General features: G+C 40.1%; 1 protein-coding gene across 1 annotated transcript in view; it reads left to right on the top strand.

The window, feature by feature from the left end:
• Positions 1-23,593, top strand: part of LOC135706300 (neuroligin-1-like) — a 762,843-nt gene that overhangs the window by 176,691 nt on the left and 562,559 nt on the right. Inside the window, exon 3 of the mRNA XM_065227888.1 lies at positions 20,685-20,766. The gene's annotated coding sequence lies outside the window, so the exon portion shown is untranslated. The remainder of the gene's footprint in view (positions 1-20,684; positions 20,767-23,593) is intronic.

Raw genomic sequence — 23,593 nt, 5'->3', positions numbered from 1 at the left:
CAAGTAGAAGTCAACCTGAAAATATGATGAGAAATAAGAAAACTGGATTGTAAATTTTGGGATGAATCCAACATGTTTGTCACACTCAACGGTCAGTATATGAATCGAAAACCATGTTTTCCAAAATGTTTATTTAGTAGGTTCAATATCTTTGAAAGCTCTGTGGAGCCGAAGGACTAAACAAATATTCCAATGGAGATCTAAATCGATTTCCTATATTATTTTTTTTTGTTTGCAACGTATCGAATCTCGACTGATGTTCGTTTTTGCATGCTTTATCGGACTCCTGAGGGCACGTCCATTATCACTACCTCTTCATGCAGCACTTCTACCACTTCCTCTGTTGATTTGCTGGTGCTGTCTGACAATGCACCTACAGCCACTACACCAGGGTACGAACTGCTATCCGAGTTGCAAGGAATTTTGTAGTTCTTCAAGAAACTTCTTGGTACTTCAGGGAACTTTTTAAAAGTTCAGGAAAATTTCTTGAAGTGCAGATTTTTCTTTAAAGTTCAGCTAACTTTGTAGAAGCTCACTGAACCTTATTGAACTTCGTAGAGTTTCATCGAACTGCTTCGATAACTCTTCTTCTACGTTCCTGAAAAAGTTATAAGACAACGACACTTCATACACCTTGCAGCTCGTAATTGACCGTATGGGCTGAATGAGGCTATTCATACTGTCGCTAATGTGATTAGTAACACTTATGCTTCGTTTGACACTAATGTTCCGTTAACTGTTTTCACTAGAACATTATATTTTGTTTTATGCATTAAGACCAACATATGTCAGATGAATCATGAGCTAAATTTAGTGAAATTATTTGAAATTCTGAGATCATGGAAAAGTTCAGAAAAATTCGTAGAAGTGGGAACTTTATACAAGTTTAGGTATCTTCGTAGAAGTTTATTGTTTAATGGCAGGGAACCTCTTTATTATTCAGGGACCTTTTTTATAACTTCAGAGCTTTGATGAAACCTCATGGACTTGAAATAGTTCAGAGAATTCCGCACAAATTCAGTAAATTTCGGGCGTCGAGCTTTGCGCAAAATCAACGAGAAACGTAGACGTGAAGCAAGCTTTGATGAAGTTTTGTGGACTGCGTAATAATTCGAGGAACTGCGTATAACTTCATAGAAGTACAGGGCATTTTGAAAAAGTTAAGGGAATTTCGTAAAGATAGAATACTTTAGGGATCTTCGTTTCAGTTTAGGGAACTTCATAGCAGTTTGCCAGAGATTTTAAAAACCTCAATGAACTTCCTGAAGATGAAAATTTTGGCCCACCGTTTAATTTCAAGGTACTTTGAAATTTGAGTAAATTTTCTAAAACCTAAGGAAATTTTGTAGATGTTCAGGAAACGTTGCATAAGTAACAGGATATTCTTTCAGATATGCTCCCTATACAGCCAGGAAGTTTTAAAAGATCAGCATTTGCTGATGTTCTTCTGATCTGAATTAGAGAGTTGCTAAAAAAAGGATGACTTAAGAATGTGCTTAAGTTTTTGAATATCTAATTTTTCAAATGGATAGATCAACTTTCAACACGGTATTTTCCAAATTTAAACCATACACTCTGGTAACATGGTGGCAACATGGTGATTTGATCGGTTGATCTGTTGCAGGTTGTAGCAATGGCTGTACCACTTTCTGGTTTGTTGTAGCGAGATGGTGGCGCTTGGTGGTCACTTTGTGGAATTGGTGCCGATACTCAGGCACTTCCTTCTGACACTGTTGGTATACAAAGGCAAGGTCGCCCCGTTATCTAACCGAAAAGGTTATTTCTTCTTAGCGATTACGGACATTGACGCGAAAACGATGCCATCGAAATCCGCAGAGCAATGGTCAGCAGAAGCCACCTAGATCGTACCGTGCCAACCAGAAAGCGATTTGAAGGAACAGAACAGAAGGTCGGTAGACTTGGTGATATTAATAATTGGAGTGGTAAATATATCACTGCACTGGTCTACACGCTCATCTGAGTTAAAGCCAACGATGCCCGCTCATGTCACTATTTTGCTGCAACTATTTAGCATATACCGCGCCATCACCCAGTGGGTCACCGCTTCTGTTATAGAATTTATCTGAATGCTCGATCACATGAGGCACATTAAAAAAAAATCTGAACATTTTTAAAGTAATGGTAACAAAGTACAAGTGAACGTGTAAAGGTAATACGCCAAGAAAAAATGTTCTGCAAAAAAATCTATCACCCATTGAATTATCATAACATTGCTGCATTTGTAGCATTCCGATATAATCTATTCGTATTTTGAATCCCATCTAACAAAATATACCAGTTGTGTTGCCGATGAATGGTTAAATTTCGTTGAAAATGTGTGAACGTCATGCAACGGTCAAATCCCCGTACTAAACAATACCGATTCACTTTTTGTAGAATTTTTGTCCATTCTATATTTTGAAAATAACGTGTGTGTTAGTCATGCAAGTGCAGTTAAGTGTTGAACCGGAAAAAATAAACAAAGAATATTCTAATTGACCGGCAAATTAATGGCTTTTGCTATTAGAGGATTTCAAGAATTTAAGCACTGCAAATATATGCTACCTTCCCTCTAAAATAGAAATGGTTTGTGCAAACGCAAATGAAATGTCGGTCAAAGCAACCAAGTTTCAACAGCCTGTATTTCGCTTACTTACACCTTCCAGAACTTCGAGCTCTGCAGTTCTAACATTAATTGTAGCACATGAGATGAGGCACATGAGATCAGCGCGAGCCTCGCGCACGCCAGGATTTTTGGGTGTCGCGTTTGTTTCTCGCTCGTATCTTATTCTCGCGTGTCTCTTTCTCGCTCGTCACATGTTGTTTTCGTTGCGACGGGAGACGGTTTGTTGAGAGTCTCGGCAGCACATTTTTGCACACACGAGAAAAATGTAACTCTGGTAACTAGCCCGCCTCTTCGTGATTCTTAAGATCAGTTGTCCTCGCAAATGGAGCAAATAACAAAATCAGTTTCCCCTTGCTCAGGACTCGGGAAGAAGTGCATCGGAATAAACGCACCGTCATTGCAGCATTGTCGATGAACCTCCAAATGTTGGCTCACGATCCCCGTTCCGATCAGCTCTAACTGTTTTACTCTCAGATTCAAACATTCCAATACGCAAAAACACATGTTCGTAAGAAACTTCACAATTTGTTAAACAGGGGAGCAAAATTCAAACACGCCACTTCTTCAGCGCGACCTACTTCGATCTCCACAAATACTATACATTTCAAACAAAGTAACAGTACATTTTAATGCAATGGAGCTGTCGAATAGGCAAATTGTCCAAATTTTACATTTGCTTTAGATGTCATTTAACAAAATTTTAGGATTGAATTGAATGAAATTCTACCCCATCTATTATTTATACCTTGTATGAAAGCTGAGTTAGTATGCTTAATATAAATATATTCTTAACGATCCATCATAGAATTTAAACAACCCGAGTGGTCAGGTATTAAACTTATTTTATGTACCAGGCATACTAACAGCTACTAGGGGGTTCATAACAGGCCAATTAACCCTATTTTTCCCCCAGATTTCCTCACAATCACACATATGCCAATGCACACAAAACTAGCTATTTCTGAGGTCCGGTGGATGGTCCGAGGGCGCTGTGGAAGCGAGGAAAATTGGACAGACCGACTGACAAAGACGACGATGACGACGTGTCATCATATCCTTCAGAAAATTTCACCCATCAACCGTTGTCGTGTCGTCAGACTGAAGCAGCCTTTTATAAACATCTGCCGCTGCTGGAGGTGTGACACGTTTTCACATTGGAATTGGAATGTCAGGACGCATACATTCAGACAATTGCTTGATTATTTTCGTTCTGTCGTGTATTGTGCCAATTGTTCTGAATTCGATTAAGCAACGAAAATAAATACAGATATGTTTGTACAATACATTTCTCGCGTAACATTTGATAAGGATTTATCAGCGTTTGTAGTAAAAGAAAAAAATGCGATGCCCTATTAGCAGAGTTGCCAGAATTATTTTTCGAATATCGGTATCATCACTTTCTGAACTCGGTATTTATAGATAAAAGATGGATTCTTCAGTGGTGTTGAGTACTTGGCACTGATGAAGGCTTCAAGTAGTAGACGAAATACGCGTATCTGTCAAAATGATTCAAACGGAATTTAAAAAAAAATAAACCAACACAATCAAAGCTCTTCATATCTATATCACTTTGATTATCGCCACCAAGCACAATTTGGCTCAAAATGGTTAAACTGCATCAATGGTTGTTACATTTACCTAATGTTTATTGTTTTTACTTACTCAAATCCAATACAACAGGAAAAAATATATAGCTCCAGATAATCGAGCCATTTTCTCCGAATAATCGAGCCCCGGATAATTGAACCTTCGAATAATCTAGTCCGACCTCTATCGTGATGGCGTACGGCACTGCGTGGGACACTCCAAAGTCAAATGTCTCTTCCATCTCTATGCAATATTATCTCTGATATGACAGAAAACATCATAAAACCTATATTCCCCTGATCCCGCATCCAAAACTAAACAAAGACATATTCCAGATCGAAAGACGATTAAGGCAGTGCCGTTTTCCGGGCATGTGTCACTCTGCCTGGCAGCAAGCTTCGGAAAACGGAGAAATTCACAGCATGACACGATTGGCAGATGTGCGAAAAAATAACGGCCAATCGTTTGGATAAGCCTACCGGTCGGTGGTGACCTATCAGTGGGTGGTAAATCGCCTAACTATGGGTGTGGGAAAATAATTATACTGAATTGTTTCCGTGCGTAGTCCGACAAAGTTGTGCAAAAAATAAAATAAGCCGTGCTGGAGATTACTGATTGCTCGATTTTATTTCCGTAATGCCCGTTAGTTTGATTCTTGGAGTTGGCAAAAGGAAAAAAATCCCTAGAGAAAAGCCCTCCGATAATGAACCTCATTGAACGACAACATCCTGCATTGTGCTGACTGCTCCGGTTGTGTAGGTTGCTTGGAAACAGCTGGCAATCAGCGTTCGGTTCGCAAATGAAGGCTTCTTCGAGAAGCACTAAGTAAGCTTCTTAATATGCCTACGTGCTCAGTATTCCCTTGTGTGTGCGTTTGGATGGGTAATTGGTTTAGCTTGTAAAACTATTCAGAGACACCGGGAATTTTAATTGAACATTTGAAGTAGAAATTTAGCAAAAAAAATCAATTTCTGCAACCCACCCATGACCAGAATGAAATTCCACTGTCGAGTTCACCACCAAGCACAACCGCTCCTTTACCGTACCCTCGAATCTGCTTGGAAAACGATATGGTACTCGACCAGAATGCACTTAACCGTACACAATGTATGTGCATACTTTTACGATGCAACAAATTCCACTTTGTTCAGAAAATTTCGATTGTTGCCAGCATCACCCTCGAACACATGCAGAATATGCGGTGTAGAAGTGTACGCAACGCACCGACGGTCTTGGCAGCTTGACTCCACTAAATCGCCCATGTTTGTTTGTACAGATATAGGTTATGTGTATGTTATTTCATTTTTATTATTTGAATATTTTCCTGCGTCAACCGAGCCAGAAAAGCATCCGCTCCGGGTTTTTTTTTGTGTGCCTCCCGCTTTGCTGGCATTCTCTATTGTGATGTGGACACAAACATACACACACACACTCACACTGCATTGCCATTGGGGCTGGGGCCACGCTGACCAGTTCACGGCAGGATCACAGTGGCTGCCCGGTGTCCGGTTTTAATTTTACGGTCATATGACTCTTTCGACTGATTTGTCGTCTGTTGCTTGCTTGCTTGCATGCTGATATTAAATGTAGGGTCCATGGGGATGATACCCGAGCAAAGTTGAGCATCGAAATGATAGCCAATCGATTTCAAATTTTGATGTCCACTTCAAATTGAAATCATAAATTGATTTCAGCTTATATTTGAGAACACATTTTGATTCCGTTTTGCTGTACTTTTGCTCGACAAGTTAATTCGCTGTTGATTTCGATTTGTTTTCATCAGCAAGGCTCTACATTTTCGAAGCTAACGTGTTCAAAGCATCATTTCTATAACACCTAACTAGACTATCATCTCAAAACGAACATGAAAACGAAGCCCGCTTAGATCGACAGGCTGGCTGTAAATTTTCTCGCCGTTGCTTTGCTCATCACTTTCAATGAAAGTAACGTCGATTATCAAATTGAAAAAAAAACCTCCTTATGGCTTTCAATCCCATTCACTGACACTCTATCACCACATTTTCTATTTGCTTACCCAAGTAACAATTTATCAGTCTTTTGGATTTCACAATGATTCATTGTGGTTTTATAATGGTAATAAGCAATATTTTTAACTTAAATACAGCATTTAAAAGTGCAACACATTCTTGGTGAGTTGTTCAGCATTTTGCTGTTTTGAAAACCTATTAAAGTCTGACGATAAAGTCAAAACGGGTATGTTTTTAAACATGAATTTAATGCAGAACTCTATCCCTGTATAAATCTGTTCAGTTAGTCAATCATAAACCTGCTCGGTATTTTTGACGTAGAACTACGTCTTTGATTTCTATATGGGGGTACACTTTGTGAAAACCGAAAATGGAACATGTAACAAATTAAGAAAGATTTTGAACGTTAATAACTCAGCTGCCCCTGGTCCAATTTCAATAATTTTATCACCATTCGATCAGAAATATGGCTACGCATCGATAATAATGCTTTCGAATGTTGATTTTCAACAAGAAACTTTTGAAAAACTGGTAAATTTCAAGCATTGTCCAAAAGCGTCGAATTAACTAACAAATCCACCAATTACCTACATGCATATGCTGCTTCCCCAGCACAGTCGTCAGAGAGTAGTGAGTAGACGAAACAAGTCGAAGTGGCATTCGTCTCCGATCCTCGGGCGCGTGCAAATAGGGAGGATGGAATTGCGTAATATTTTGCACACTCATCGCCATATTCAGAACCAAACGCAAATTCTTCGAGATAACTACCATCCGCCGACTGGCTCGCCCTGGCGATATCTGACGTATCTCCGGTCTGATCTACGAGGTGTGCTGAAGGTGTTCCTGGAAAATGAGGTCCGTGATGCTGTCACCTACACTAAACACGCCAAGCGTAAGCGGCCATGGATGTCATCTACGTTTTGAAGTGACAGAGACGCACTCTGTTTGGTTTCGGAGGTTAAATCGTCACCAACTTTGGCAACAAAACGGCTCTTTTCAGGGCCACCAAGCTTATTACAGTAAAGGGTAGGAATAGAATTCATCTGCCTATTTGTCCATATTCAGAACCAACGATCACACAAAATGCTCATGTAATCAAACTAGAAGCAGGTGTACAAATTATTTTGATCAAACTTGATCAACTTTGAATCGCCACGGCCGGATATTTTCGATGGAAGAATCAACAATCTAGCATCTAATTCGACGAAGACGGCAGGAAACATTTGTGAAGCCGAGTTATTTACGAAAGAGAGTGTCGATGAAGAGAATCGATCAATGTAGATAGGACCTATTGAAAAGTGACGCGAGATTTGTTTTCCGTTCTGAGCTCCAATGCTACCGACGCCAGGGAGGCAACTCTCACACCAGGGTCCCTACCAATCGACCCATCAACTCAACCGGGGACCAACGGCTTTACTTCCCGAAGGAAGGCGTGATCAGAGATGTTATGCCTTAGAACATGCCGGTGGCGCCAACTGAGATTGGACCCAGGCCTGCTGGGGTGAGAGGTAATCACGCTAACCACCGGCGCCGATATCTTTCAAGGTGATATCACGGTGAATGAGAACGATCCAAATTTGAGTGTAGTTATCTCTGAAATAAGAAATAAAGTGCAGGAACTCAACGATGAGTAAATTTGCCTCATGTTTTCCCAGGTTTTTCTAGGGAAAAATTCCCGAATTTGAGAAAAGTAAAGATTGGATTCACTCAGTCTATTGGTACTACTCCGAGACTGAATAAAATGTTCGTCAATTTCCTCATTTTCCGGAAGATTTTTTAGGTTTTCCACAGGAAACAATGAGACAAATTTACTCATCGCTGAGTTCCTGCACTTTTGGCGATTATGAGTTATGAATTAAACTCAAATTTGGGTCGTTCTCATTCGCCGTGTACGCAAAAAGAAAAGAGCAAGTTTCGCTACTTGATAGCAAACTACTCATAATGGGAGAAGTCTTTGAAGCTTTTATACCACTTGGTTGCACATCTTTCTGCTTTAACATGAAAATATTTGAAAGACCGCTGCTGTATGGCATTAGCTCATTTTCGCATCGGACGCCGTGGTGATCAGTAATAGCAGCAGTAGGAAGGTGGTGGCTAGTCCAATCCTTCACACCTAACAAGCAACAATTGACTGGTCGTGGCAATGGAGGAAAAGCTCTGGTAAAGGAGGCGCCAAGCGTCATCGCAAAGTTCTTCGAGATAACCGCCATCGGTCGTCTGGCTCGCCGTGGTGGTGTCAAACGTATATCCGGTCTGATCTACGAGGTGTGCTGAAGGTGCTCCTGGAAAATGAGGTCCGTGATGCTGTCACCTAAAAACACGCCAAGCGTAAGTGGCCATGGATGTCCTCTTCAATAAACCGGCCCTTTTCAGGGCCATCAAGCTTACATCAGTAAAGAGTTGGAATAGAATTTATCTGTGCTTGTTTGTCCATATTCAGAACCACAAGCCCCCAACGACCACACAAAGTGCTCTCCAGAGTTGTAATCTTGTAACCAAACTTGGAAGCATGGGTGCAAGTGATTTTGATTGATTCTCTCAATCAACTTTCTCTTTGAAAAAGATTACTACAAATTTGGTACGCCTACAATTCAAAAACGGAAAGAGTTGAGATAATTGATAATTGATCAATTAAAAGAACTAAATGCTCTTCACATTTATTCAGTCCACTAGCAGTCCTACGTCAAGCTTCCGTTCGTGCCCCTAGGCACAGACCCTTCTACTTTTTTCTTTTGATGTCACGACAAAATACTCCGTAAAGGTGTTTTTATCATTATAAAAGCAATTATAAAAGGTTTTATACGTTCGGTTTCAAACGGGAACAAAACGCATTTAGTACTGCTTTTTTGTGCCAATAAAGTGTATCACAAAACCCTCTACTGTTACTAAAAATATGGATCCGCGTAGAGACAGAGAAAAAATTAATCAATTGAAGTTTTAAAACGCAGGATCACAAGGAAATGCCAAAGGATAGTCAAGTGATAATACTAGCGATAGTAGGAGGAATTATTCTAGCGATGCTGTCGACGGAAGGGAAAAGGAATCCAATTCCAGAACTTCTTGGGAGGCCCAGTAGCTCCAACTGAACCGGTTAACAATGACAGCACAGATGACTGAGAAGAGTGAAGTAAATGCGGCTCAAGAAGCACTGGAAGGCGTCAAATTAGAACCCCATAAATTGATAGAAGTACCCAAAACAATGTCAACGGCGTTTGCGTCACGTTCTGAATAAAAACAGACCAGCCGTCTCCAGAAATTGCGTTTCTATGATGATCCGAATAACATGCATCAGTGCCAAGCAGGGACTGCGAAATACTGCTGACAGAAAGCTTCAAAAACTGTCAGTCAGCTGGCAATTGGCTAACTTCCTAGCCAAAGTAGCGGTTTGATTCGGCGAAAGGGTCAACTGTTCCAAAAAAATCCAATCAAGCGCATATGAACTTCGTTGCATCATTGAGGCAAGGAAAACTTTTCGGGAACGATTGTGCTTCCACCTGTTCCAAGTTATGTAGATACACTTCTTGATAAACTGCTTCCAATGGATGATAATCGCCCTTATCGAGGATGCCACGCAACTTGCTGATCTAACGCTGGAGTAGAAGCTCGATGCAATGATCGAACAACAAAACTATCGAAAGATACAAAAATTTTGACGTTTAACTTTTTCCAGGCAACTTTGAAACCATTAATGCCGTCATAAAACTAATCGGAATAGGAACAAGCAAAATGACCTCAGATAAAAACGATTCAGTCTGCAAATTATCTTCATTAAAGCCAAATTAAAACGTTTTGCATTTGTTAGCGATGCAACTGACCGGCTAATGGAAAATGAATTTTATTGCCACCGCCATATTGGTATTATTCCATTTGTATTTTACTATCTTCGTTTATCGAGATATTTTTGCTTTAATCTCATCAATTCATCAATGAACATTAATAAAGATTACAAAAATCATCAAATTATCTCGGCTGGACGCAATGATTAATATAAAAAATAATAAGCAAAATCAACGATTTCCGAAAGCGGACTTATTTTTTTTCGATCTTCCGAAACACATTTCACTGTAGATTTAATCTATCACCTAAAAATATACCACAAAATGAGAATTGTTTTGATAATTTTTGTATTTTTTTCACTTTAATGATGAGGAAATTTATGTGGAATTTTTGACAGATTCATTTTTGAACAATGACATATTTTCTTCTTCTTCTTTCCTTTATTTAACGTCGGTCTTTGTTCCGCAATCTAGTGCCAATCACCGACGGACATCGATTGCCATCCATTGACGGCAATCGAATGTGCAGGAAGGCAGCTTCCACACCTGAGTAGGATATCGCACCAATTCAACACACATGAGCCAGGACCAACGGCTTTACTTCCCTTCCGAAGGAAGACGCGACCAAAGATTTTTATGCCTCAGAAAAATCCCACCGACCTCGGCTGGGATTGAACCCAGACCCATTGGGGTGTTAGAAAGCAGTCACGCTTACCATTACACCACCGGCGCCGGCTATGAATGTGACAAGATCGGATGATATTTAAAGGGCGAACACGAAATTATTGCGACACCGAAAATGTCATGCCAATTTTCTTATAATGTTTAGAATCAAACCAAAATTTTAGGGTAGTTTTATACATATATTTACTTCAAAAATCAAAAGAAAAGTTAATCGATGGAGCCTTGAGTGTAAAATTGAACGCATTTTCGCTTGATGCCATCCATCAAAGTCCTTACAGTGTCATCCGGTACCAGTTTCTCAGTTTTTTTTTTTCCATTTTCTTAACATGTCCTTCTCGTCTTTGACTGTCTTCTTGCTCTTCCGAAGTTCCCACTTCATTATTGCCCAGTACTGCTCCACCGGGCGCAGCCAGGACAGTTTGGCGGATTCATGTCCTTTGGAACAAAATGGACAGAATTGGCCTCATACCACTCCAGGACACTTTTAGAATAGTGGCATGATGCCAAATCTGGCCAAAATAGCGGAGCTTCGTCGTGCTGCTGCAAGAACGGCAAAAGGCGCTTCTCGAGGCACTCAGATTTGTAGATCTCGCCATTTACTGTGCCCTTTGTCACGAAAGGCTCACTCCTCAGTCCGCAAGAGCAGATGGCCTGCCAAATGAGATATTTGGAGGCGTACTTCGACATTTTTTTCTTCTTAAATTTGTCGTCCACATCGAACTTGCTCTTGCCGGTGAAAAACTCCAACCCCGGAATTTGCTTAAAATCGGCTTTTATATACGTTTCATCGTCCATCACACAGCAGCCATATTTTGTCAGCATCTTCTCGTAGAGCTTCCGTGCCCGAGTTTTAGCCGTCGATTGTTGCCGCTCATCGGGGTTTGGGAAGTTCTGTACCTTGTATGTATGTAGTCCAGCTCTCTTCTTTGCATTCTGGACGTAGCTCTGCGACATGCCGATCTTTTTAGCCAAATCACGGCTTGAGACGTTGGGATTTGCTTTAATCATCCACTTCACCTTTCCCTCCTTCTTTTTGTTCTCCGGTCCCGGTTTTCTTCCAGCTCCTTGGTCCAACGTCAACCGCTCCTGGAACCGCTTCAACACTCTGGAGACGGTTGAATGGTGAATGTTCAACATTTTTCCCAACTGCCGGTGCGACAGGTCAGGAAATTCCAGGTGTTTGGAAAGAATTTGTTCTCTCAACTCGCGTTGGTTCACCTCCATTTTCGTTGAATCGAAAAACACGACTTCGAGTTTGACAGCATGTACACAATACACATCAATGAGAAAGTGTGCAAAATTTGGTTGATTTTTACCCAATGGTAAAAAAGTTATGCCCTGTTGAATGTGTCGCAATAATTTCGTGTTCGCCCTTTATGTATCCCGTATTATCTTGATTGATGCTTTATTTTTAGTGCGGTTGTTGTAGTTTTAATAAGGATTCCAAATGGTTCTCACTGCTTTCATCGTATTACCTTTTTGCAGCAAATCAATCTTGAAGTGCCTCGAAAATATGCCCTTCAAAACCTTTTTCGGGGTGGGCCAACTAGACAGATTCTAGCCTTAACGAGGTTTTGGTGAATGTAATAAAGGCAAAGCTGCTTTGATGAGGGTTTTATGAATGTTGATTTATAGTATCCTTGTAGTAATTTATAAAACGTGAAATGTTACTTGGGTAATATGTGTCATGTCCCGCTCAAGCGCTCTTTCACTGGTCCGCTTCAACGAATGAAGCGGCGGCATAAACAGAGACAAGCGATTGAAAATTTATTTGTAGACGCCGACTGAGGTTCTAGAATGCCACGAAGCTGTTCGGCTTCAACAGAAAAAGAATGCTACCAGTCTCTTCGTCGCATCGATTTTGTCGATTGAAGCTGATATTGTGACGCCTCAGCAGAATATGAAATTGAAAACTCATTTTGTTATCAACAAGAAAAATGTACATCAAATTGAGTCGCATACTTTGCTCGGGTACCTAGTGGGGCGGGATTGAAGATGGACGATTGAAGTGAGCGCACCAACAATAGCTCTCATGATTCACTCAATAACTTAGTTTGTGGGAGCTGTATGGTGTCGTCAAATTTCATTTTATGATAATTGAATGTGGAGCATAAAATTTGAGTGACTTCTTCAGCGGGAAGATGATTGCACTATCTCCAAGTTTATGACAATAGTTGTATGCATTTTGCTCTGAAATTTGAAACGACATTTTGGTGGCAACGGTCCTTCGAATAAACATCGCAACTTTGGCACATAAAGGTTACGAATGGCAACTTATTTGCTGTGTTGTACCGTTCAGTTGAAATGCGTATACACATTTATTACTGCTGATATCGGAGGTCAGGGTTACTTCCATTCATTTTGCATAAAAATATGTTTTATGGTTGCTCGATTCCACGTAGCCTGATCATTGGTAGTAAGAATGCTGACCGCACATGATATCTTTATCAATGCCTAGGTATCCAGAAAAAATAATAGTAGCTAAATTAAAAAAAAAAAAAAAAACAACGGTACCTCTCTGTATTTGTTAGCTACAAGAAGAGGTTGTAAGGATTCTGTTTTTGAACGACTTGTTCTCGAAGTAACACCGGTTTTTTAATCATCGGGTTTGTCACCAATTAAGGCAAAAACATCACTCAATGCTGCATATAAACACCCCCACAGCAACCAATAAAACAAGCACACACTCAGTCATGCAATACACCCACCAACACTAAAAACTCACAAAGCACAATCACGCAGCCAACAGGTCAAGCATCCACAAGCCAAAATTATGTTGCACTTGCCAAAACACCTACACCCAACATTTTCTTGTCAACGGCACTCATTCGAGTTAAAGATCGTTATGGAAACGTCATGCTAGCTCGAGCATTGTTGAATTCTTACTCCCAGCATTGCTTTATGACTAAGGAATTCTCGAACAAACTTAAATTTCGAGTCTCACCCACCTATCTGTATGTGCAAAGAATTGACTCAACACAGAACGGTCAGCGCAGACGTTGCTCCAAGAACGCCAAAAATTTCACCCTTCCAAGAATAAATGCAGTTTTTCGTCCTGCCGAAGCTCATTATATCGTTGCCTACTGCTAACTTCAATCTTCCGGAGTGGAACCTTCCCGAGTCATCGATCCTAGCAAATACAGACTTCCATCTATCTGGTAGACGCAATCATCGGGGCAGAATACTTTTTGGATCTTTTGGCTGATAGACAGTTAAAGGCAACGGACCAAGGACTCTCATTGCGATACACTTTGAGTACCGGATAGCCCATCAACGAGTTGCGTTCCGTTACTAATGTCTACTCTACTGCAGAGTTACATGACCATCTAACAAGTCGAAACCTCTCGAAACATCAGCACACATTCCGTAGAAGAATCAGCTTGTGAGGAGTTATTTGCTAACACAACTCTACGTGACGAAACCGGGAGATTCATCGTTACTCTGCCGAAAAAGGATTTCCTCATCGAAAAACTTGGCGAATCAAGATCCACTGAAGTACGAAAACTGCTTAGCTTGGAGCGTAGATTTTTAGCAAACCCCGAGCTGAGGAATATGTGCACGGAACTTATTCAGGAGTATCTGGACATGGGACACATGGTTGAAGTTTTTGAATAGAATGCTGATAATAGAGTTGCATATTATATGCAACATCATGTAATTCTGAAGCCCGAAAGCGCTACAACAAAGCTGCGAGTAGAATGGTTAACAGTTAATGGTCGAACAGGATAAATTGGTCAACATAAATCTGCACTTTCGTCTTCATCACTTTGCAGTCGTAGTTGATGTTGCCAAAATGTACCGCATGATTGTTGCCCAGAACGGAAACTCCAGAATATTGTATGGTTGGGTCCCGACAATCAAATCATCCGAACGTTTGAATTGACCACTGTAACTTATGGAACTGCACCCACTCCCTACCTGGCTGCAAGGTATCTGCTGAAGCTGGCAGAAGATGGAAAGCAGTCACATCAAGCAGCGACAGAAGTGCTGAAAACGACTTCTACGTCGATGAAATACTATCAGGAGTTGACGACATACAATTCGTTGATGAAATGGTAGACTTGATGCATTCTGGAGGCCTTACGCTGAGAAAATGGAATTCAAAATGAGGAGATTTTGATGCACGATTCGGAGCATCTGCAGGACGATCGGACTAATTTGACCCTAGAATATGATTCCACTGTAACGACTTTGGGATTGCAGTGAGAACTACGGACGGATTGCTATCACTTCTGCGCTCCAAAATGAACTGAATCAGGAATCATGACCAAGTGAATTGTTCTCTCGGACATCTCTAGATTGTTCCATTCCCTGGGATTCATTAGTCCTGTCTGTTATCGTGCAAGCCAAACTGTTCATCCAGGAATTGTGGATGTATCAGGAATGTGTAATTGGAATGTAACTGGAATGATCCACTGAGCAACGATCTACTAGAAATATGGTTAGAGTATCGGAGACACATGATCGGATTGAATGTGTCACGCTGAGTTGGAGTTACCAAATCGTTGAAAAAGATCGAGTTACATGGATTCTGCAATGCTTCTAAGAAACCCTAAGAGGCTTGCATCTTCATCAAATCCATTTCGGAAGACGACATAGTTGAAGTCCGCTTGTTCACAGCCAAATCTCGAGTTGCTCCCTTGAAAATCTCACGAAGAAGAAGAAGAAGAAGAAGAAGAAGAAGAAGAAGAAATCTCTTTCAATATCTCGCCTCTTACTATCATCAGTACTAGTTGGCAGTTTATCGTGAAGTACTAGTTGGCATCGATAAAGATTGTAGTCGAAATAAATGCAACACTTTCTTTTGTGGATAACTTTTTATTGCATGGCAGAAAGTTCATCATTTGGTCAATGCTTATGTCAGAAATGGTTGACACAATGTTTATCCAATATACACAAATGTGAAAATTGGAACAATGGAGGTGCTGAAAGACGAAAACCAACCCCATTGGGACGTGTCTCTGAAGTTCATACACTGGAATCGACGGAAACATTCGGGAAGTGGCTGTTCGTACGAAGGATGGCTGCTACAAGCGATCGACCTCCAAGATCTACATTCTGCCAATCTCTGATAATTTTCCATCTTCATCAGGGGAGAACTAAATATGTCTCTTCCAACGATGGAGGTCGAAAGACCTCCGCATACCAGTTAAGTTATGTAATAGTTCAAGACCAACAATTGAAATGGCCTTAACTCCATTTTGTAAACAAACCTTGTAAGGCCATTTTCTCGCGAACCGAAACCTTCATTCGCAAACCTAAACCACAATCGGGTAGAGGAGAATTTCCTCTAACTGTTCATTATGTTGGTTTGCCTATACGGAGTTTGGTTCGCGAGAAAATGGCCTCACAAGGTTTGTTTACAAAATGGAGTTAAGGCCATTTCAATTGTTGGTCTTGAGTTTGAATTTCAAAAAGTTGATCGGCTCATTTTTCATTCCTAGCCACAATTTCCCTGAGTTTCGACTCCATTCTATCGAAACCGAGGATGTAACTATTCCGATTATGTGTCCAAATGTTGAGGTAACCAGTTTTGCTCTGGTGGTAGTGCATGGAGCAGTAGGGTTGAACCTAGCTCCCATGTTCACGTCTAGAACATCTAGAAATTGATTTTCGGCTTCGTGGCATCCGTTACCATTTCCGCACTTAAAAAAACCATAGGCAAAAGTGGTTAACGTCAATATCAACCGGTAATTGTTGTTGTTTATTTACCTATCATTCATCTCACTTGTTTGTGGTCTTAATTAACAGTTAAATTTATGCACAATGCATACATTGCAAAAAAAAACTTTCTAAACTAGAGTATTACAAAAAGCTATCGCCTTAAAGATAGTCGTTGTTGAAAAGTTCTTATGGTCAAGTTGAAGTCTAACAATTCAAAAACGTTGTTTAAAGCACTACACATAAATCTAATGAGGTCATGTTACAGGCACCAAGCAACCAAACTTGACTCCAAAATTGATCGTACCAGCGAGCAATACAGGGATCGTTGGCAGAGGTGGTCCCGAAACTCTACAGAAATTTTGAATATGAATCCAAGCTGCCTATTCGCTTTAGATATTACATCGCTGTAGTGTACTGTAAGAGCGCTATCTAGCATAACATCTTGATTTGTTGTCTTCGGTGTTATGCTCGATAGCGCTCTTACATTTACGATTCCGTGGTAGTTGTGTCACAAACGGCCCTTTTCATGGTCTCAGTTCTTTCACAGACAAACAGACGGAACTCTTCATTGTGTATCTTCGTTTATGCTTTTAACGGTTGATTTGAATATTATCAGTTCCGCGAACTACTTGCCGCAGCGCTGGCATCGGATCACTTTGACGTTTCTATATATTGTATAGAACTTGTATGCAATATTGTTTTTCGAGCTAGCGAGCAAGCTTGTTTTCCGCGAGAAGCCAGAGAGATGTCGTTACTGAGGTTATATGTTTTGAGATACTATGTTTTCAAGAACAAGTGTTTGTCTGGGGTTCTTTCTTCTTTCGTGATGCACATTACCCTCGGGCCATTACTACACTGTTGACGTTCCGAACCAGTCCACACCTGATTGCATTGTGTTCATAGCCGAACATAAATTGGTCCTCCGAGCCGGATACGAAACTGTTACGAAAAAGTGTTCGCCGACAGCGCGTAGGACAGCAGTGATTGACAACGTAATCATCACTTGGTGAGTAGAAGTGAAAATTTTGCTGCATAGAAGCGTTCACTGGAAGCATGCGTGCGAAGAAAAGTGTGCCATTGTAGGAGGCATCCGATTTTACAGTATCCACCGTCGCATAGTGTATGTATCCGTCACCTCGTGAGTTGGTGTCAAGTCGCGAAATTTCAGTTCTCGCTAGGAGCGTTTGATCGCGGACAGGAGTTTACTAGATTGTTTCGAACTGCAGAGGATGGTAAACTGCTTTAAAATGTAGTGTTCTCGTAATTCCATGGCGGTTAACATTTTGAAATGCAGTATCATTTCGTTCCATCGAAAAATCAAACCGTTTGTTTTTGACTACTTTATCGCAGAACATCCGCTACAACGAGTAACTCAAATTCGAGACTTGGGTGTTATCGAAGACAACAAATCAAGAAGACTGGCAACTCTTCCATTTTCTCATACGAACGGTATGAGACAGGTGCAATCGCGGCATCTGCCGCTCAAAGGTAAATGCTTCGAACGAATTTGATAGCAAAGATTACATCCTCAGAAGAAGGGTTTGTGTATTTGCTCATTTTTCTATGCGTTGCTTCCACCTTCACTTAAGCGCCGCGCCATTGTATTTGTCGCTTGGATTCTAATTTATTGTCTTCTATAACACCCAAGTCTCGTATTTGCGTTACTTGTTGTAAAGGCTGTTCTGCGATAGAGTAGGTGCCCAGACAACCAGAATGCAAGTATATTCAAAGTTGTTTTCATGATAAACAAACATATATACAAACAAGCAAATCGTATAGAAAGCAAATAAATTGGTTTTACGTACAAAATTGGAGGCCATATACGCGTGAATTTTAATGTAATTTTAAATGAGTTGATTTAACATCATATACGATTTAATCTGTAATAATAAATTCGCTTTGAAAAGTATTACGGTGTATTCCGATTTGATTTGCGATACAGTACGACGGAAAAATGAGTCATCGCATATAGGTCGGAAATTTGCATTCTATACGATTTAACTTAAACATAATGCGATGCATCCCCAGCAAGAGAAAATAACGAATGAACACCTAATGCTGACCTGATACCAACATTTAGTATTTACCAGCATGACTACTTTACAAAATACTTTGTAAGTAACAAAAATTGATATTTGGATACCAAAAGAAAACCTGTGTGGTATTGCATCATCATAGTTTGGTATTAGACGGGTATTGTGGGAATATTTTTTTGGTATTATTTTTTGGTATTTTACCTCTTATATCAGGCTCATCCATACCAATTTAAGGTATCGAGAAATTGGTTCCTGATCGGAATGCCCCATTCTTATATGCGATTTTGGCTTAAACTGTAGCAATTTACGATACTGTCTGCATATTGTTATACGACTTCTGGTTGTCCGGGTGGTGGAACCGAATAATCAAGGGATTTTGTTTTTTAAAGTTCCGCTCTACCCGAGCAGGAGATAATAATTTGGTGCTGATCAGCCTGACATAAGAGGTAAAATACCAAAGAATAATTTTACAAAATTGCATGTAAAATACTTCGACACCAAAAGAACACCAGTGTGGGATTGCATTTGCATAATGTGGTATTGGAATGATATTGTAGGATTTTTTTTTGTTGGTATTATTTTTGGGTATTTTCGAGAAACTCGTTCCTGCTCGGGTAAGGATTATCATTACCCTTCCGCTTAAGTTGTGTAAGCAACAGCACAAAAGAACTTTCCATCTGTGCACTGGCTTTGGAATCTAAATTCCACTTTCATTGTCATTAAACTCGAGCCTCATTGCAGAATTCGAAACGAAGCATTTTTTTATGATCGCTTGTATGAGAAAGCCTGTCGTTTCAACTTCCACAATGAGAACACTTGTTCTCGAAAAGTAGGCAGCGAAAGCGATACAAAATTTACTTTTCAAAAATTATAGAGCTGGCTGAAGCTAACCTTGAAAAGCTATACGATTCTTCAATATATGTTTTCTCTGTGGAGCAGTACAAACGCAAAGTGGAACTAGCCTTAAACCGATCCGTAGTGAATCACACATATTTTCAAACACGAACGTGATAGGAATGAGCCATAACTTTCCAACCACCAGCGTAGAATTGGAAGAGAAAATTTCTTTCAATAGATGGTGGTGTGCGCTCGAGAAGCAGCTACCTTCAAACCGGAAGTTTCCATTTTCTTCCTTAGCTTTTTTCGGTCCTATTTAGGGTGGGAATCGAAATGAAAGTCGATGAAAGCAGTTGCTTTCGTTTGCGTTGAGTTGCTATTGTTTTGCGATGTGGGAAAGTTCCGAAGGAAAACGGAAATCATATTGTGTGCAGGTTGAAAATTTTCCACGAATGTAATGGCACTGTACGGTACAGTGTGGAATAATGAAAATGTACACCGTTCACAATAGAATGGAGGGAGCGCGGGGAACGAATCAGGAAGTCGGAATTGGTGAATCAACGAACGAACGATCGTTGCACCAGCAGGAGAAAAGTATGGATTATAATTATTTGTTGAACGCGTTTTTGCTAGCTGCACCGTGACTTAGCGAAGGAGCTAAGCGGGTGGATTTGTAGGTCGTGCTTTCAATTGGTGCTTGAAATTGCAGGAGGGAAATGAACGATTAAAAGTTTAATTATTTGTGAGCGGTACCATTTGGCTTCTAGTTCTTGAGAGCTGTAACTTAAAGAAAGAACAATGACTGCTTCAAGCGTTGGGATTTGCATTTTATTGGTCACATAGGTTTATTTGTTTCAGTGATTTCCGCCCAATGCTGTATGCTTCCGTGAGCAAAATTTTATATTTAACTATTTTTCCTCTTTATTAGCCACACACTTCGAAAAATTCATGTAAATTTCGGTGCCTTGAGACCACCACATGCAATCGGTCCTTTTGACATAATAATCAGTTGAAAGCAACGAGAAAAGCAATTCAATCAATATATGAATCGAAATTTGTAATAACCTTTAATCAATTAATAAATGTTTTTTAAACTTTCCGCCAATTCAAGTTTCGAATTAAATGAACTCGCCTCAAACCACAATCACAAATCAAATTCAATCCTGTCGAAAATAAAAAGCTTGCCAACTGGGACTCAAACCTTGTTGGTATAGTCGAAAGCGTAGACAGAACACGAAATATAAATGGCAAAAAACCATTACATCGTCTCCGAGGTCAACTTATATCATTTGCCGCGGGATTGGTTGCGAAGGAAGATAGGAAATGCAACTAACATTGAATGTAATAAATTTAAAATTGTGTACAAGCTTGTATGCAAAATTGCACTTACTTACGCTAAATGTAGCGTTAACAACGCTGAAAATTACATGAACTTTCAAACGGTGAACTCACTAATACATTCAAATTTTCTTCTTTTCCCTCCTAGACCACTATCTGAACCACAACCGCAAATCTGTACCGGCCAATTGCATGACCCGTTCTACACGGTGCGGTCTGCCATCACTCAGGTAAGATGACTGAATTTCACATTTCACTTTTAAAATTTACTTGTCAATGCAATCCCCGGAGGAACATTTAATTGGATTACATTTTCGTTTTCCGTCCGAATGTCGACTGATGTCTATTGCCCAACTTGACCAGAAAGTTTACCGCAACCAACTGGAAATTCCATTTCTGCTCCCGTTGACTCGCATTCTGTACCCTAATTAGATCTTACGATTGAAAGGACTTTCCCTTTTTCCGTGGTCCCCCGGTGAGTAATGTAGGAAAATGGTAAGTTACAATATTTTAACCGGAGCACGGGCCGCAGCCTGGGACGACTAGTGGGTGGGATGACCTGTTGGTTTAAGGTGTTTTTCGGTGCAAATGGAAACCCAAATGGGACATTCGCAGTGTCAAAAGATGGGACCGGTCGGTGACAATCTGTGCCATCTGTGGGAATGCTAATTGCTGTAGCTGGTAATTAATTTGGTTGTGTAAAAATAGATTTTCAGTTCCATTTGAAGTAGGAAACCTTGAAATCCACTGGACGAACTTTAAACGAACCTCAAACCGGTCACCACAGTCAACGAAGCCGACTCCAGGAGCCATACAGGTAGAGTGTCATTAAAACTAAAAGCATACGTCTATCTTCTGGGAAACGATTTAACCCAGTTTAGTCTTTCATCTTCGTTCCTTGCGGCCATGAATAGCTTCTGGTGCACCTCTGCCATCAGGCGACGATATTAAAAGGTTCTTAATTAATGTTTTAACTATGCATCATTATAAACTTAAGATTGGTACTTATTTTAACACCCTGGTCAGACCTGGGCTGCTTCTGAGGGTTATGCAAATTGTGTTGACACTGGTCGTTTCTCCGGGAAAAGCCTATCAATTTTTGGTTTGTTCTGAGGTTTAAGCGAAGAGTTTGAAGCAGGATTAAGCCACTTTAATCTTTTTGGGATAAATTTACGCATTATAGAGATGTTGTATCAGGAATAACTTCAAACCCATCAAATTCACCAGCAGACTGGTTCAGTAAGAATCACACTGTGGGAAATGTGCTCTATCTTGGGATTGGTTTGACGAAAAAAAAATATTGAGAAGTCAAACTGATCCATTTTAATTGAACTTTCCTAAAAATACCACAAAATTATTCCGTGGGAATTCAGGTAATGCACACGCTACTGGTCATCCTCAGCGGCCAGTTTGTTCCAACATGTGGCTATCTCTGCAGCGTCCCTAGTAACCATGCCAGTTTTCTTTTAGTTTCTTCAAAAAGCCTGAAATTTAGATGATAATGGTTTGTAGACTCGACTAGGAATTCTACGATATTCCAACTAAACTCGTGAAACCCTAGGGCATCATGGAACCCCATAATATCATGTAGGATACATAGTTATTATGACGAAGTATTTTGTGATCTCCAAATTATCCTGACGTTAAGATATCGAAATTCAGAACGCTCAGAAAAGTCTTGTACCATGATCTGATTCTTCTTCTCTCTTCTTCTTCGCATTTTAGGCTTATTGGTTATCGAATATTCGTTGTTGCGTGCTATCAGATAAGTGTTTTATAAACACTTTCACAGTTATTAATTGGGAACTTTCAATGACTGTACATTAGTACACACAAAATCACGGCCTCCTTGTTCGGTAATTTTTTACTGGGTTTTTGAACAGCTGAAAAAGTCAGTAAACTTAAAAAAATTGTAAAAAATTGTATAAAAGTGATTTTTTCTTGAAATTTATACAGACTGTGTTCTTATTACATTTATTTGATGATAAAAATAAAATATGTTAAAATTGTTCGTTGCATTACGTGTGACCGTTATTTTCAGTTTACTGACTTTTTCAGCTGTTTGAAAACCCAGTGAAAAATTACTGACCCCAGTAAAATAATCTCTATGTGTATAATTGTGTGGCCAGCACAATTATACTCTATGCCCAGAGAATTCGAGAAAGTTTCCAACCCGAAAAATTGCTAGACTGGATCGGCAATCGAAGCCAGATACCTCCAGCATGGTCTTGCTTTGTAGATGCGCCTTTACCGACTAAGGGATGACCTGATTCAATTTACACGAATTTGGAACTAATCGGGATGACAAGGGGGCCTGGTCCCCTTTAGAATGATCCAGGCCCTCTACAGATTTTAAGCATTAGCAGTAGCATTACGTCTTTGGGCAACATATTGGGGTGCAATTTAAAAAACCAAAATCGACCGCGTTACAAAAATTGGTCAGGTTTTGACCACTTATAACTCTGTCAATAGCGGTTGGATTCTTATTCTAAACAAGCCAATCGATTGGAAATTTTTCTACAAATCTGTTAAAATGACGACCTTTTCAATTTCAATAGGTCACTATTGAAAATTACACAAATGTCCAACTGTTGCAATGGTGAACAAAATTATCACCAATTGCCTGTAAAAAAGCGCTTTCCCTAACTCAGATTTCAAAATCGAATTCCATCCGGTATAACCGAACGGTGCTTATTCCATCACCGTGTATGGTGGTGTCCGGTCGGTCTTCATCAGCAGGAGCAGCAGTGCTTTCGGTGCGTGGCGATGAACATTGTTCTCCAGTACACAACGGAAGGCACATGAGCGTCCATTGACCGTAGAAGGAGGAAGAAGCCGCACCGTTACTGATCGGATTTAGTAGCTCTTCGTGAGTTGCTGTGGCATATAGCTAGTGATGTCCGATTTTCCCAAGTAATCGATTACATTTTTAAATGATAGTAATTGACATCGATTAATCGACATAAAATAATCGATTAATCGAAATAATCGATTAATTTTAATACTCTCTGATTAAAAAGAAAACCAACGTCTTTATGAAAGTGTTTTAACCAGATG

Source organism: Ochlerotatus camptorhynchus, unplaced genomic scaffold, assembly GCF_037179485.1.
Source record: "Ochlerotatus camptorhynchus isolate MF236.1 unplaced genomic scaffold, CSIRO-AGI_Acam_v1.1 ptg000277l, whole genome shotgun sequence".
NCBI classification, from domain to species: Eukaryota; Metazoa; Arthropoda; class Insecta; order Diptera; family Culicidae; genus Ochlerotatus; species Ochlerotatus camptorhynchus.
The sequence above is the reverse complement of the archived record's forward strand: the minus strand, read 5'-3'. Positions and strand labels throughout refer to the sequence as shown.